This window comes from Haemaphysalis longicornis, unplaced genomic scaffold (assembly GCF_048455015.1).
Source record: "Haemaphysalis longicornis isolate Haplotype H1 unplaced genomic scaffold, Haemaphysalis longicornis Haplotype H1 scaffold_49, whole genome shotgun sequence".
Classification (NCBI taxonomy): Eukaryota; Metazoa; Arthropoda; class Arachnida; order Ixodida; family Ixodidae; genus Haemaphysalis; species Haemaphysalis longicornis.
In genome coordinates, this window is record NW_027526384.1 from 531,148 (window position 1) to 548,817 (window position 17,670).

Below are 17,670 nucleotides of genomic sequence, written 5' to 3' on the forward strand. Positions count from 1 at the left end.
CTTGTTCCTTGTCTTCTGTGTCCGTGTGTTTTTTGTGCGCATAAGATTAACGTTATAAAATGCAGAGAGATTTGCCGACAGACGTTCACCGGCATGCTACTCTGCAGGAAAGGTAATGGGAAAATAGCAACGTTTTAATGCACTTGCACAAAAAAGAAAACTGACGGCTTCCGGCAAAATTAGCTGTATGTACATACCGAACTTTACACGGTAACATCTTAGAGTAATTAAGGAGGGGGACTCTGAGATGAAAATCATAATACATCCACTAATGTCATTATGCTAGCACGAAACACCGGAACAGGGCGGGCATTGTGAAGACTGCAGCCGAGAGCGCAGCAATGGCGAGGTGTCGGAAGGTGGCTTTCCCGCACGCCTTGAAACTTCGCCGGATTTTTCTTCTTTCTTTATCGATGCTTCCGCTATATTCCCGTCGCTTTCTTACGGCGTCCCCTCCGGAGATCGCGGCCCCGGCAGCTTTGTGCATCGCGCACAAAATGGGCCACGAAAGTGGCTTCATTCTTTTTGGGCATCTGTGCATGGCCGTCGCCAAGCCGCGCCTTGATGGATGACGTGCTCCGTACAAAGGCTGTCCCTCGCACTTCAGCTAACTTCGCGCGCAAACACGTTTTAAGCGCAGCGCCCGAAATCTGCTGTGCGTAAGGAGCCTCATTTCTGTGTCTTTTTCTTTCACAATTTTTTGCAATGATTTTGGCCTTGTATGAGTGTATTGCATACTTGCATACATATCTAACCAAACTATAAGCAACCCGGCTCTGACAAGATGTTTCTAGCAATTTTCAAAACAACTTGTCTTCACAGGTAATGTTTTCTATGATTGGATTGCAAAGGTGACTTCGTCACGTGATACCACTCAGGAGGAGGAGGAGGACAAGATAATTTAATGGGACCGAAGAAGGCAGCCCTCTACAATGCGTGACTTGCTACTCCAGATGCTTGGTGAATATACGATACTGCTGAAATTCTAAAAATCTTCATGATAATAAAAAAATACATAAATAACACACGCACACGTACGTACACAAAAATAAGGAACAGGGAGAGGTAGTCACAAACTGGCCTTTAGTTTGGAGGCTTTCAGGAAACCCACAAGAGCTTTGAAACACCCCACCGCACTGTCTTTCCATCCCAAGGGCATTCTGACATTTGGCGCTCATAGTAAACTTCTCATGGCCATTTGCGCCGACGACAAACGCGGACATACAAAAAACACGTTTCCGATGTCCTCCCTAACAACGAAAAGAGGACACAAAGTGGATGTCACTATTTAGATATTAAAAATTCAGTTGTTAATGCTGTCAGTTCTGAATATATGTCAATGCGGACATACCTTTCACACTGGGACTAAAGGAAGAGTGGATTACGGACACGATGACGGGGACGCACGTGACCAAGGCGGAATTGTTGGTAACTTTCCAAATAAGCGAGTATTTCAGACAAAAAGAATAATTCGGAATTAAGAACTTAAGTTGCGCGACTTTCACGGAGGCAACGTCTCACAAGTGTATCGCTTTGCTGGCTAGCACCGACTGTGTGACCCAGCAAGTCTAGGTGAAGTGAGCCCGGACAGCCAGCCTAATCAAAGACTCCCAGAAATAGGATAGACTTCCACCGGGCGGGGCCCTCACCATCGACAATTAACTCTTGTTTATTGAAATTTGGCGGACCCCACACATACTTAAGAATTGGCGTAAAGCAATGCAGCCGCGAGTGCTCCGAGAAATACGAGACGTGACGAGAAACGTTCAATTGTAGTCTCAGTCACGTAATCATCCGCAACCACAGTTCTTGGCGCGGGCAGAGATGAGTGGTAACGGTGACAGCTAACAAGGCACACGCTGTAGACGTCTTCCGTGACGCCCGGTAACCACCGGTTTGCCGGCTTTCGAAGGTCGAAGTTGAAGCATCCGGGGGAAACCCAACGGTGTTGTGGTGTCGTGGCTGCAGTGATAACCACGAATAACAGGTTCTGGTGTGTACTAAACGATGCGCAGGGCGAGGATGTCTTTAATTTGCGTTTGCGTTGCTGCCGGAACGATGTAAAGGGTGGACAAAGCGATGTCCACGTCCACACACCTCAGTCGCGAAATGCACGCGTCGCCCACACCATCTACGAGAATAAGCTCGACCTTCTTGTTAGCTGCCAGCGACAACTCATCTGGGCCGACTGCGAGATACGCGTAGTTTTTTTGAAGCGCTGCCGTTACGGCCAGGGGTCGTAGTAAAAACTTTATTTTGGAAAATATAATGGGGGAGGTGGAGCTCAAAGGGATTAGAAGGAGACTTGTGGGTGGGGCCCCATGTCCAGGGCTCCAGATTGAGCACCACCTTGTCTTGCTCTTCAGACCAAGTTTACCTGGTCCTCCAAGGCTGAGCTGGCCAGAACTGCCTCCCATGTGTATACCTGGGTATTATGGTTGGTGCTGGTCGTCTGGGGCCATATGGTACGGCCCTCCCAGGTTGCGTGGAAAAGCGTGGATTTTTCTTTGCACTGCGAGCATTTTCATTGTATGCAATTTTGAAACATCAGAGCTAGGTGTGACTTGTGAATAAAGGTATTGGTTTGTATTCGCCGTAGGGCCCAAGAATCGTGAGTGGTGTTGAGCTCCTTGTGAGGAGATGGAAAAGTCGGCCTGCTTTTAGTTTGGGAAGCTGTTCGCCTTTGCGTTCTGGAGGTGTAGATTGGTATGGATAGTTTTGTAGGGCGCGGTACGTTGGATCTCTCGCCGTCCTGTTCGCTGCCTCATTACGCTGCAGCCCCTCGTGGCCTAGACACCAGTTTATATTGTGGGTTTGTTTCATCTGCGGGGAAAGAATGTGTTTTAACAGCCTGGAGATTCTTCTAGCCATGGTGTTCATAACTGCTCGCTTGGAGACTGAAATGACGTAAGTCCTCGGTTATTCTTTTCTACTAGCCTGATTGCTAGGAGAACAAGACCGGTTTCGGCCCCCTCGATGATGCGGGGAGGCGAACGCCATCTCGTGGTGTTGTGAGAAACCCAGCGGCGCGTCCAAACAAGACCACAGCAGTAGCGCGCGAAAAGTCAGAGAGGGGAGGCAAGAAAAGGTTCGCTTCAAAAGCTCAATCAATCAATCAATCAATCAATCAATCAATCAATCAATCAATCAATCAATCAATCAATCAATCAATCAATCAATCAATCAATCAATCAATCAATCAATAAATCAATAAATCAATCAATCAATCAATATCAGAATACGTATAACCCTACAGTAACTCAATAGCAAACTGGTGTAGCCTGAAAAAGCAAATCACTGCCCTTGAAGGTGTCATAGAAGTTTTCCTTTGATATATCAAATTTATCCGTCCTGCACATCTCTAACGGCAGATCTCTTCGTAAAGCAGTCTTTCTACTATCACGGTTTCACTTGCAGTGAAGTAGTGTATAGAGGGAATTTTGGCATCGGACGGCTGACTGAGCGAGCCCGTGATAGGCCTGCCGCATTGCGCCGTCACCCTATAATACGCGTGTGCTTTGACAGCCCTCGTCATTATACTTAATAAGGCTGAAAAAATGCGAAATTATTTTTGTACATTGTTTCTAGCGGTTCCTGTGTCGGCAAATGTTTTAGATTGCGTATGCAGGTAATTGCAAAGTATACATATGCACCAGAATCCATAATACCACTGAGCACTTTTCACGGCTTAGTCAAGATGGAGAGCCAGACTGTGCACAGAAATAGCCGGCGAGGAATATACGTGCTATTCAACATTGCTTGTCTTGATTTCCTCAATTATAGGCCCACTGTATCACTGAACACGTCAGAGAAAGGTGCTTGCCGACACCTTATCAAAAATGCTTTGCTGCAGACAACAACAAATAGAGAGCGACAAATCTAGACCACGCGGGAGATACAGCAGGGTCTGTCATCGAAGCAGTTGCCGCGGCAAATCACTTCTGGCCAGCGTCATTTGCGGGCTTCGTGCATTCGAGCAACGACGAGAGCAGGAAACGGTTTCGGAAAGGGGGGTAGATGGAGGCAGACTCGGCCACACATTCGCCTCAGGCTTGCAGCGGCGACGGAAGTTGCGAACGCACCCACTTTCTTTCATGCAAATGCATGGTTGCGGTGGCGGCGCGAATTTCTCGTGGATAAGTATGCAGCCGCCGCCGCCTGTATCTCCCTAATGCATGCCACGCCGTCGCCATGGCAACCGACCCACGCCGCAAGCGCGAGCCGCTCGCGGCTTGGGTTCTCCGATATCGGCACCCGCATCACCCGGACCGTCGACCTCGGGAGTGGACGGCGCAATCCGGCGGGAGGCTTTTAATTTCGCCCCACACCCCCACCCTCCGCCCAAACAGCGTCAACGTCCTTTCATAGTCCAGCCGTGCTGGCCAGTCTCCATTCATGCACGCCAGGGCGGCAGGGTTCGAGGCGGTCCGTGAAGAGGGCTCTGCACCTGACGGATGCAATGCCTGGCTCCTTCGGGAAACCACGCAATGTGTTGACGAAAAGAGTGAAGAGAGACATGGGGCGAATTCTGAGTTTGTAGACGTTTACGATGCGCAGCTTGTGTCGTGTACCCCGTTCTGCATCGTAAACACCCCGAAACTCCCGACTGAATCTGGTAACGTCGCGCCTGAAACAGCGCAGCATTTGCGGGGGCGTCTGCGGGGGCGTCTGCGGCGGGAAAAACAGCAGAGTAGGTGTGATGTGCTGATTATCACGGCGTTTGAGGTCTTTGTTTAAGGTCTTAGAGTATAGGAAAAGAATGATGCCAGAATTATGCTTTGTGACGGATTAAATTTAATTTACGAAAGCTTACTCGAAATGTACATTTGTAATTAAAATGGGCCCTTACAAGCATCAGTCACCACTTAATGTTTGATGAGCTTGAAAGCAACTAAACCTATGTGACAATGCGCTGGCAATCTCTCGATAACATTGCCCAAGTACTAGCGTAACTGACCCCTTAACGGTGCACTCACCACCATCACGCGCTGTCGAGGAGTGGTATAAACTAAAAAAAAAATGAACAAAGCTCGCACTAACGCGTAAGGCTTGAAGGTATAGCGACGCTGTACGCAACTTTCACGACCTTTATGAAGGTTTAAGTCCACGATTGCAGCCGATTTCCTTCTTCTTCGCTGCAGCAACGACCTTTACTCCATTATTGTTGCTATAAGTTTGAGCTTCCATTTTTTTTTTTTCATAGTGCTAATAATTGGGCGTACCCTTCGAGAAGCGTACGCTATGACGCGTCTTTCACGTCCGGAGCAAGTGTTGCCACGATTACGGCAAACTCTAGAGGTTTTTTTTTTTTTTGTGCCAATCTTGGCCGATCTCCCTAATTGGGTATGCTGGGCTTGACAAACGTGTGTTGGGGACGCTGGGCGGTCGTCGAGAGGCACGCACACACGAGCGCTGGGCGTTTTCGTGATTTTGTTAACTGCCGCGGGCGGCCCCCGCGGCGTCCGCGCTCACGTGTGCGCGCTCACGTGCACGCGGTCGGGAATTTTTTGGTAATTTTAACTGCAGACACGAAAAATTACGACTTGTTCGCTGTTAAAAAATCGAGGGGAAAAAGGGGGGGGGGGGACCTTATTCATTCAGGTAAGCACGATTACAAATTCAGATCACACGCGTATCGCCACTTGCAGTCCGGGAAGGATTCCTCATCTTACCGTCTGCATGGGCGGATAAAGCTATCTCAAACACAACGTACGTTTCGGACAGAAACACAAGATCTGTGCGACCATTTGAAAGATCGAGGCCATTAATTCTGGCGGCTGTCACATAATGCACGTGTCTCGGCGACCTGTTTTGCAGAGCATCATTTCTGTTTTTTTTTTTTTGGACACAAAAGCGAAAGTAATACACGTAACGAAATGAGTATCGATGAAGGCTCGCTGAATGCGCACCTGCCGTAAATCACTTCGCGCCTGGATCCACGCCGGGGCTGCACGGGGAAATAATACCCTTGGCAGCGTATACCGTGTCCAGGGGAGAAGCATTAACGCGATTCTCCTGATCGTTCTCAACGCGTAAAGAAGGCCCGCAAGCGAAAACTCCTTTCCTGACTCATAATTAAAAGAAGAAGGAAAAACGAAAACGCGGGCGATTTAAGCGAAGGGAACCGAAAGCCATAGTAATACAAGCTCCAAACTGTGCCACGGTCCCCTATCTCGAAGTCGCAGCTTACTAGGGGCGCAGCATAAGCCGTTCATTTGTCACGCTTTTGTGCTTTCCTCTAGCGCTTTATTTTCGTGTTTCGTTTTCACTACGTCGCTGCAAAAACCCAGCTGCGACGCCTTTAGCATTGGTCGCGTTCTGGTGTTTGTGATATATTTTTTGAAATCGACGCGTATATTTTCTGCTACTTGCTTTGCTTTATTTCCCGGTCGTCTTTGGCTGATAGATGAAGCTGGCTCAACTTATAACGCTTGGGCGCAAACAAAACATTCCCTCCGGGGCAACGATTTTGGACTCGCTTCCTAAAATATTTCTTGTATCCTTTTTTATTCCTCTCAGAGCGTCGTTTTCACAGGAATTGGAGCACATCGGACGGCAAGCAGATGGATGCAAGCTCGGAGAATCGACGAAAACGTATACTTGCAGCCCGTATAGGAGCGAAAGAAATATACAGTTGATCAAGTAAACAGACTGGAGCGGCGTTTAATAAAGGCTCGAATGAAACGTTAAGCCGTTGAAGTCGTAAAACAAAACGGCGTCGCGAAAAAAAAAAATCGCGAGCCCATTATTCGCAGCGGCGGCCGCGGCAATCGAAATTTCGCGCGCTTCTGCAACATTCACGCGGGAGGGCCTGCTGTTCATTTTCTCCGGGAGTGCGCAGCGTTTATTGCGGAACGCTTTGCCGAAGTTCGGCTTGGCGTAACGCGACGAAAAACGTTGCTTTGAAGCGCGAATGCCGTCAGCAGTAGAAAAAGGGGGAAGAAACAAAAAATCGCTCGTTCGGTGTCGCGCGATGGTCGGCGAATGGAGAATGAAGCTAGAGGGTAAACAAGGTAGCGGATGGGGGAAATCGACACGTATCAGGAAACAGCCAGCAGCAGCGAAGGGGACTACAACAAAGGACAAACGGCCACGCCCTGGTGTCGGTGCGATTGACGTCATACGGCTATTGACGCGTTTGAGCTGCTCATTGGCTTTTGATGCAGCTATTCATTGAGTCTTTGCAACCATCCAATTTCCAAAAAAACAAAAAGAACATTTTCCAGGTTTTTAAATTTTGAAGGGGAGATTAGATTTCCATAGCAAGGTCCTCTTAAGCGTCAGCTGGTAAGAGGTAGTTACGTTAGTAACAGGTAGGCGCACTGGAGAGAATGAAGGCATGGAGCAGGAATACCTTTAGTAGACGGGAAGGTGATTCACGTCGATAAGGAAATAGCAGCAAGGTTTAACGATTGGTTCATTAGAATGCGCTCTTCCTGCCATCGCCAAGCTATTCTTCTGCGTCGAGGAGGCTCATTTATTTTTTAACAGCGCAATTTTAGTAGCGCTTCGAGTTCGTTTCTTTAGCTAGAACTGTGGAAATTGAGAATGGGTGTAGTTCACTTAAAATTTATAAGCCTATGAATGAAAAAGCGAGAGAACTACAAGATGCGAATACCTTATTTATGCGGCACTGAAGGAGAGGCAGCCCAGCAGCCAAAAACGTGATGCTTTCGGACGTCGTGGAACTTGGTCCATATTATTCGGTCCTAAGCGCTTAGACTAAATGTACAAGTATAACTGTCAGCACTGAATAAACAGCATCACTTAAAATAACGTAACATGATCATGCATGTGCATACCTTCGCACCATCTTTCCGCGCCAACCTCTAACGCCTTGAAATTCTGCGTCATCGCACCCTTAGAGAAATCGATGTCATGTGTAGATCAGCATGTTCCTGAAGCACAAGGCGAGAGGCGCGGAATGTGTTTATAAATAGGAATTAAAAAATAATTAGTACAATACTACAAGTAATAAAATAGCTTAAGCGATGAAAATTTATGTCGACTTGTCCAGAACAGTGCTGTGTGGCACGATCCCGTCTATGTGCTTGAGTCAAAGTGTGTGCGTTACTGATTCAGTGTCTCACAGTGTTAGTATCGGTATTAGCACATCTTTAAAGCTGCACGCAATTCAAGACAAATGAAGCACGGACTCGAAACTACAAACCGAAAAATATAAAGACGAAAAAGCGAAGATTTTGGTCAAAATGTTAAAGCGGTTCTGCTTGGTATGGGCGACGATCAAACTTCATCATGATAAGAAACCAACGGCATCACTCATGTTAATTTAACTAAACCTGGCAATCGTAGTGTTCTAATTCTCTGGTGAGGAGTCACTTATCAGTGGCTGTAAAAGGCGCGGCAGGAATCCGCCGCCAGCTAGTCGGCAAAAACATGTTTTGCCCATGTCGCTTCTGACAGGCTAACCCCAAAGGAAGCATCATTTTCCCGCCAGTTCTGATGAACGTTATTCCTCTGCTCCGCAACTACAGCATTGACGCGCCACCTTTAAGGTCTTCCACAGCCGGTGTTTTAACGTTCGCCCCTAACAAAACCTAAAAAAGAAAAACGATTTGTCACCCAACCTTTCAAAAAAAAAAAAAAACGTTCCGCTTTACAATCATAGTTGTTGCGGTTGTATTCCACAGCAGCTATGTCAGAACGAGACCACGGCTAAGTAACCGTCCACTCAATCCAAACAAGCGATCAATTCTAAAGTTCGATCACCCTCCAGAGTCGCTCAGAGCGAAAGTGCCCGATCAGCGGTGTGGGCGAGAGTGAGCGCCCATCAACTTACTCTTCACGCTCCGTCACGTCCTCCGCCTCGGCACGTCTTGTCCACGGTCGCGCGGAGTCGTATGCAGAGCGGGACGCTGCGCTGGCGGCCGCTTAAGCGTAGTCTCCCCAGGCGGCCGTGCGCTCTGCAGCGTATACGAGCGGCGCGCCGAGGATCGCGCTCGAGAGCCGCTCATCCATTCATTAGCTCGTTATTAATTCAGGAAACGCGGCTTGTGCGTCGTCCCATTCTATGCAGACGAGCGCGCGTGTGCGCGCTCAGCAACGCAGCCGGGCACGCTGCTCACATGGCTGCTCTCACGAACAAACAAGTCACTCGGAACCGCGCACTTGCACGGGGCCATCGCGGGGCAGCAAGCGCGATGAGAGCGCAGCTGGATGGCTGGATGGGTATGCTGCCACTGCTGCTGCGCGGGTTGCTCTGTGCAATGCGCAACCGGCTCGCCTTCACCAGAGTGTGTCTGTAGAATGCGCGGGTTGTGTCAGGGGCCAGAAGGTTTGCGCGAATGTGCGCTTCCCTGAAACCAAGGCCCACCAGTCTCGTCAGTCGTGTGTACGGGGCCAAGCGTGGCTCCACAACACCGCGTACATGAGGCCGTAATTTCGCAGGAATACCGACATCGTAGGGTGTAGTGGAGTGCGGGAACGCCGCGATGGGGATGTTGAACGCGTGTAGTGGATGCCATTTCGGGCAGAAGCCATACCTTGGAAGAGTGACGATTTTATTCCTATGGTTGTGCGATATGTGCTGGCGACAGACGTGTCAAGAATCTGAAAGCGGACGTTTATGTGAGGGAGAAATTTTATAACATCATACGCGATTAACTCAGGGTATTAAAATTAAAAAAAAAGCAATGATTTGTGACTTCAACATGCATCGGTCCACTTGTGTTGACTTCCGTGCTCAGACACGGATTTTTAAATTTTTATTTGACACTAGTGCGCTTTTTTGTGCACTGTTCCGCATATGCACTGCTTCATTACAACATCCCGTTTTACATGGCCCTTCCGTTTAAACACTTGCCCCCACCGTTGTTCATTTGCTCCTAACTTGGAACAGCATCTTTGTATCTGCAACGACGTGCGATCATGTCCTGTGTAATAAAAACAGAGTGGCGACGAGGTCAAAGTGCTGAGAAGCACTCGTATGGTATTCCCCCTTCGACTCAGAGCCTTGGAGGCTGCATTTGCGCTTCTGGCGAAACACAAGAACGGCCATGTGTATATCCTCGGCACTCGCTTGAGAACATTGGGTGGTTCAAATAAAAATGGATCCCTGTCCTACGACTCGCCCTAAAGGTCAAGTACAGCTTCGGCATGAAGAAACGCCACATTTGCATTTTTATATCACTGCATTAAAACTGCGCCTTCTCTCCAGAAAATTTGCCAAAAAACTAGAAAACTCCCCCAGAAAGAGAGACCTTGGGGTAGCATGTCCAGGCGCGCGGCTTTCAATACCTTCCCGATTTCTCCAACGGAGAGGCGGTCTGTCGCACACAGATAGCTGATCAATTTTGAAATGTGATTCTGTCCACTGTCAACAGAAAAATAAAAAATAAAAGCGAAAAAAAAACACACACACACACACAAAAGTGCTGGCGCAAAGGAACGGTTATCGATTGCTCCCGCTACTGTAGGGGGCCGCATCCAAGGGTAAACAAAAAAAAGTTTGTTATACAAAATCCGGCGAACTTGGAGCTCTCTCAGTTCGTCTTTCATCGGGGTTTTTAACCTTCGAGGTCTCCCACCCCAAAAACTCGTGCAGCTACTTTTTTTTCTTGTTTTTTCAATGTTTGCTACTTGTACTACTTCCGGTCTTATCATATTTTGAGAGAAAACAGCGTCGCGGAAACAAAATTCTCGACGTCTTTAATGTTTTCTTTTTGCCACGCTAAGAGAAGGTGAATGCCTGCGAGGAAGTCTTTCAACTGTACACAGCGCTGAGTTGTTTTCTTTCTTTTTTATTTTTCTCCCTATTTCCCCTCCCTCTCAAGTCCGTGTGACGCTCTTACCACCCACTCCTTGGCATCCCTTCGTGGCCCACCAGGCGTAAATAAAAGCTAACGAGCGACTGGGTTCGGTGACCTTTATGAAAAAGTGCGACTGACAGCTTCATCAGTACCTACCTCGCCACATTCCCCCCTTTGCCACAGCGCCGAACACAAAGCTTTTTAATGCGTACCCAAAGAAAAAAAAAACATTGCGTTTATAACATGTTCACTTTTTCAGTCGCAGCTGGCTATCAATTTTCCACGCAACAACAACAAAAAAAGAACACCGCTCAAAGTAAGGCCGTGTGTAAAGTTCTGAGCAACATGCCGTAGTAAATGTTTTACACTGTGCACTGATGTTTGGTTGAATCGTTCGATTTTTGCTACCATTTTAGCTGAAAAAAAAAAGCCATGAAAAAACAAAGTTGTGGTTCTAGTTGTTTTTTTCTTGTCGGGAGATGCTTTTTTTTTCTGAAGCCATTGGTATTTAGTTCCGTCTGTCGGCAATCCCGTGCAATACGCGATGGCAGTTGGGTTTCTTCAATTCTAAATATAGGCCACAAAATCAGGCGATTGTACAGCGTACGCGCGGTATTCGTGATGGTGGAAATTAAGATTTCGAACTCTACTTCTGTACAGTCAGGCTATCGCAATCGAAGGGCTCGCTTCTCGAGCATTTTCATCGTTAAGCTCTTTACACCATCTCGCAACTCTGTTTCCCTATAGCGTGCTTGTATCTCCGTATTCAGGTGCGGCCGTGTCCTGTCGGTTTATTAGAAAAAGCTGGATACTAGTTCTCTATTGCACTTTTTTGCACACAAAATATGTCGCTCAAAGTATTAAGTATCTTATCAATTTGTGGAGGACCATATGATTTGCCTGTTTGAACCCTAAATCCCCTTTTCCCGCCTTCTTAGCACATCGAGTACGAGTGCAACAGAAATGCAGACATTTACCGCATGAGATCAAGCCCGGATAATTGAGTTCGATTTTAACTCACATCTCGAAAAATGATGGGGCAAAGTCACCAGCATATACAAGAAGTTAAATAATCGTCTTCAGGCCGTAAAACTCCTACACACAATAAGAAGGTGCCTGCCGGACACAAGAACCCACGCGAGCCTTCTCGGAGCAAGAAGAAACAGCCGAGACGGAACGGCGTCCTTCCGCAAGTCTCCCACGTCTTCGTCACCGTCGCTTGGGGGTCCCCGCCCGAAAAAGATACGGCGCGCAGACCACCACGAGCACGCAGGTATCGCGCGTCACGTACGTGCATAGAGTCGGCCGAGGTATATCCGCACACGGAGACACCAAACGCGACGCCACCGCCGCCTCCGTTGGCCCACACGTATTCAGAGCACGACAGGCGGGAGGGAAGGCCGGCGCGCGTCTTTAGAGACGCTCACGGTGAGGGAGACGCGGCACTGCCCACGCACGCGCGCGTAGAACAGCGATAAATCCCGGTCGAGTTACGCGTCCAAGACGGCTGCGGCGTCAGCTCGCAATGCCGAGACCCGCCCCGGCTGCGATACGGCAGCTTCCGACGCGCAGGGATGACCAAAACGGCGGCTTGCCCATCGCCGCTTAATGCGGCCCACGTTCTTTGACCTCCGTGATCCCTCCTCCTCCTCCCCCTCTTCCCGCATCCATTCCTCATCCTCTTCCGCATCCCTCCTCCGCCGGCCCCCAGGCGAAGGCGGATCAAGGTCGAGGATGTTGTCTGGCCGTGGGGCCTGGCTCAAGTATCGTCACCCACTCCTTGGGTCTCGAAACAAGAGCCGATTCCGGGACCGCCAACGCGCGAAAAGAGACGCTTTATGGGAAGTGCTGTGAGCGGGGGAGGACACGTCTGGTCTGCGCGCACCCGACACCGAAAATGAAAAGCATCCCCGTCTGGCGTCGTGACTCAGACGGGGACATGATGTAATGTGACGAAGGCGAGAAACGAACGGCGTTCTGGCGCGTCTTCTCTCTTTTTTTTCAGCGGCTTGTGTGCTTTGAGTTTCGTTTCAGTTTACGCGGAACGAAAATGTTCTTGCGAAAGCGCTTTTTATCATGCAGCTGCACAAATTGGAAGGAAGAAGTTTTTAAATTCAGCGCCACGTTCGGCGAGGTTGAGACACGCCGTCTTGTGGGAGGAAAAAACAGCAGTCGCTTGCACATTCAGAAGCGCGTAGGTGAGTGGCATTAACTCGCTCTATGCGTGGTCGACATATGTGAAGCAAACTCTAACTTTTGCATTTTTTAAAGCGGCGAAGTTGTTAAGCAAATCGTAATTTTTCGTGCCGGCCGTTAAAAATACCAAGAAATTGCCGAGCGCGCACGTTAGCGCGTGCCCGGCAGTTAAAAAAAAACAAGAAAATTCCTACCGCTTGTGTGTGCGTGCCTCGCGATGATCGCCCAGCGTCCCCTGCGCACGTTTGTCAAGCCAAGCATACCCACTTAGGAAGATTGGCCAAGATGGGCAAAAAAAAAAAAATCTCCAGCGTTCGCCGTAATCGTGGCAACAGTTGCCCGGAACGAGAAAGACAAAGCATCCTCTAGAGACTATAAGTGGCGCTTGCAGAGTGGCGTTCGATTAAAATGACGAGCTCACTCTGGCCTTGCTCAACATGAAGTCATTGAAATGGCATGCCGCTGACGTCAACCACGACACCACAAAGATACTAACACTACACTTTGTGTCGGCTAATGATCCCCTACAGCAGCTTCGCCATTCGTGTCTTGCGCGTGAATGTAAGCTTCCTCGAATTTTTTTTTTTTTTTGTAGCGTAAGCTGCACTGGCCGAGGTTGAGCAGTTTCGCGTGCGCCGTGAAGGGCCGTTCTGCGCAAGCGCGAGGGACATTGGATTGGATTGGCTTGGCTTGGATTTGGATTAGATTGGATTAAAGTGGGTTGTGTTGGATTATGTTGCGTCAATGCCGCGGCATACGCACTGGCGCCGGCGCGTGCCCAGGTGTGCGCCTCAATAGCGCAGTAGCCAAGTCTGACGCTGCTCCGGAGCCGCTTGATGGCCGTTTCGCGTGGCTCGTGAAGAGCCGTGTTGAGCATGCGCGAGGAGCAGTCACTGGACAGGACTGGACTGGACTGGACTGGACTGGACTGGATTAGACTGAATTGGACTGGACTGGACTGGATTGGACTGGATTGCTGAACCTTAGCTCACGCTACGTATATCCTGGCATAGCAGAGCTAAGCCACTACTAATTTTTTTTGCACTGAAAGCGAAGTTTGAGGGTCTACCTTCGTTTTGTGCCGTGCTTTGAATGTTCAAGGGCTACAATACTATACATGTTATACGTGCACATGTATAACTAAAAAAATTCAGATTACAGAAAACGGACGTAAAAGTATGGAATGCGAACTAAAACAGTCTCCAAAATCCTTTGAAGACCGAAACCAAACGGCTTAATCTTACACAAAAGGTCCCGATGGCACATACACCCCCCCCCCCTCCTCCCCGGATATGACGCTGATGGAGTGTCAGCCACAATCAAGTTCTATAATAGTACTTCAATCCGAAAGCCCGTCGCACTGTGAAGAGCTCGACACGTGACGTTCCGCTTCCGTTTGCATCCGGGCACCTCGGACGCGAGCTCCATGTGTTGTTCGAGTTAACGCCATGAGTCCAGCAACGATTCTTTAGCTTTTTCTTTTACTTTTCGACCCCCCTTTCTAGCTCATACGGTCGTCCTCTCTTCCTAAACCCGCTCAAACGCACTGATGTCGCCGCACCATAACGCGGAACAGCCCGCAGCGCACCGGAAATCGTAATTCCTGGCTAAGAAGACCGGTAGAGGCGTGCACATATATCTGTCGACGCCGCCTGCGTCATCATCGATCCAATTCAGAGGTCACACAACGGAGCATGCCAAATGCAGCAGCAAATTCAGCCTGACTGGGCTCCTGAGTACCGTAGTTATTATACGCACGACGGAAAGCGTCCTGTGGGTATTACTGCACAGTACATGTATGGGCATCATCAGATATTTTCTAAGGAAGGGGGAGGGGAAGCCAGGATTGATTAATTGATTGTAGGGTCTAACGCGCCGACGCAACGCAGGCGATGATGCGCGCCGTAGTGGAGGGCTCCGGATTAATTTTGACCACCGGGGGATCTTTATCGTGCGCCGAAATCTCGTACACACGGGCGTTTTTGCTTTTCGCCTCCATCACAAAAGCGGCCGCCGTGGCCGGGAATCGAACCCGCGACCTCGTGCTCATCAGCGGAACGCCTTAGCCACTGATCACCGTGACGAGTGGGGGGAAGCCAGGAATACTTGGAGTATCAGGATACGTGTGTGGAAGGGGAACAAAACTATTTTCTTTCCTGGTCTCCAGGCAGCCTGATCGTGACATGGTCTCCTGAATTGGGGGACCACTCCCACATCTTAGGTCCCCATTATTAAAGTTTTTCAACAACAAAAAACAAACAAACAAACAAACAAACAAAAAAAGATCGCTACAAGGTGGGAGATGGGATGGCTTACGAGTACACTCTACTTTTCGAAAGGACGCCACCTTGAACTACCATGCCTGCCAAAGTTGGTGGGAGGGGTACGCAAACCGCCGCTTCCTCTGGCTGCCTCCTGCGCATATTCAGGTCACTCGACGTTGCGCGCACACGCACCATTATCATCGGGTTGGCCGCTGTGGAATAAATACGCCTCCACAAGCAGACTGCTGCCGCTGCTCTCCGGGTCACCCAGATATCAAAAAATAACAACAAAAAATTCAAGGCCACGTTTTTTAATAGCCCTGTCTCCCTTCTCCCATTATATCCGTCTCTCTTTTTCTCTATTTATGCACGAGCAATCACAGCTCCTCTTTTTTTCTGCAGACAGCGAAACAATGAAGAACGACGTCAGACGAGCAACTAACAAACACAAAAGAAGCAACTAAACAGCAGTGGAGGAGTAAGCAGCAAACAGTTACGCGTCGGCGCAGAGGTCCCCGTACGCACACAATGCCCGTCCATTTGAAACTGGGTCTCGAAAGAAGGAAAGGCAGCCGTCATTCACGAAGGGTGAGCTCTCGCGTGTTTTCTTCCTGCAACCTTGGTGTGTTATTGTGCGCTTCTGCGGACGACCCGTCTCGGAATGGCTCGCGTCACTGAGGGAATGCGAAAAGAAGCCGTGTGACGTGCACGCAATGTGTGACATTGCGCAACGACGGTGGAGAAACAATTAACCAAGATGATAATATTGATATTCGTTGCATCTTGAGTAGTGTATTTTAACTGTTACTCCGTACATTTGCTTTGGGTAAAGCGAGTAACTCTGCGATATAGCCCTGCTTGAACAGATGTATGTGCTCCCCTTCATGGGGCAGAAGGCATAGAAAACATTGCAACAACGTCTCCTTGCATCTGTAGGATCGTGCCACAAGCTTATGAAAGTACTACGGTGTTAAAAAAAATTGGCTCCAATCCACGTTGTGAAGGTGGTTGGACAGCGAAACTGTTAACGCCACCCACAACGATTACCCTGGTTGAGGTGTCGGCGTAACGCCAGACAGTTATCGGCCCCTATCTCCCCTTCCCCCATCCCCAACAATCACTTCCTCCTCGTCCTCCCTCCACAACGATGACCCATGCGACCTCACTTGAATTCACTCACGTGGCTCTACAAGGAGTGAAACAAGAGACGACCGAATGCAGCAGCGACGACAGAAAGAAAACGGAGAGGAGCATCTGGCGAGGGTGAGGAGGACGGCGGCATGCGTGGCGTCATCTCCCTTACTGCCTCTCCCTCACTTTTGTTTCATGCGTTGCCGCCAAAGAGCGCCCTCCCCACCCCCTCCCCAGACGCTGTTCTGTTCACCGCTAATCCAAACTAGGTCAACGCCGTTATCATACATTATGCAGTTTGCACTTCACACAAAGGCTTTAAAGAACGCAGGTGGTAAACCCGCCGCTGTGCTTGTTGAGTGCACCGTCTGTCTCCCCGTCTCCTCGTATGGGCGTAGCTTAGTCGGTAAGGCGACGGGCTGTCGATCCGTTACTCTATTTGGGTCCAGGTTCGATTTCTTTTATTTGTAATTAATCAGTAATTTATTTTATTTGTTCGCGGGAGCTTTCTGTTGACTACGACGGTCGCTACGGAACCCTTGGCTGGTAGAGGTATAATGCTTCACAGTAAAATAAAGGAGAATAAGAAGCTCCCTCCAGGTCAAAACTGAGGCCTTGACTCGAGCATCGCAGCACGAAATTTTCAAGTTAAATTACCTAGTTCATAATGGTCGCAATGCGAAGTATTTCTTTCTTGCCGAAGATGCGTGATCTACGCGGGATCGTGACGCTTGTAAAGATTTCGCCTGGTATCGGCGGGGCCGTGCTGTTTGCCAAACGTAGTTGGCACATCGCCGACAAGGAAACTTGAAGATAAGAAAATGAGTCACTGCTGGACCTAAAGGCACCGACTAAACATCACGCATTCAAATTTAAGCGAGTTTAGTTTTATGCGTCTGCTTTCCCGTGGGGACATAGCGACTGACCCACAATTTAGAAGCTAATCACCGGTGTTGGCACTCGTTTCCATCGCAAGAGCCCTCCTTACCTCCTTTTTCAAAAACAAGCAAAAAGAAAGAAGAACGGGAGCTGCGTGATCGACAGGGGACTAATTCCGAAACGTGGCGACGAAAGACTCGGCTCTGTCTCCGAGGCGAAGGGTCGTTGCCTCGCCATGCTGTCATTCTTACGTCTAGGGAGCGCCGTACGAAGGTCGGTGAGTTAAGGGGGAGGGCGACACGCGCAAAGACACGTCTCTGCACTCGCGGGGTCGCTACCATTCTCTGGGCCGCTCCGTTCGCCTCTGTCTACACCGAAGGAAAGGGGGAGGGAAGGCTCGTCCAGAAATGACGGGGTAAATCGGTCAGGAG

The 17,670-nt window shown here is 49.1% G+C and overlaps 1 protein-coding gene and 1 long non-coding RNA gene across 4 annotated transcripts in view; one reads left to right on the forward strand and one right to left on the reverse strand.

Annotated features, from left to right (window-relative positions):
• LOC144137727 (uncharacterized) overlaps positions 1–6,648 on the forward strand; it is a 241,073-nt gene extending 234,425 nt beyond the window's left edge. Inside the window, exon 3 of the long non-coding RNA XR_013315720.1 lies at positions 6,520–6,648. This is a non-coding gene — a long non-coding RNA (uncharacterized LOC144137727). The remainder of the gene's footprint in view (positions 1–6,519) is intronic.
• The window catches only part of LOC144137726 (uncharacterized), a 283,271-nt gene that overhangs the window by 248,437 nt on the left and 17,164 nt on the right, over positions 1–17,670 (reverse strand). The window contains exon 1 of one of the 3 annotated variants that reach the window (XM_077669669.1): positions 8,801–8,888. The exons of the other annotated variants lie outside the window; for them this stretch is intronic. The gene's annotated coding sequence lies outside the window, so the exon portion shown is untranslated. Of the gene's footprint in view, positions 1–8,800; positions 8,889–17,670 lie in introns of those variants that run through there. 3 annotated transcript variants of the gene reach the window in all.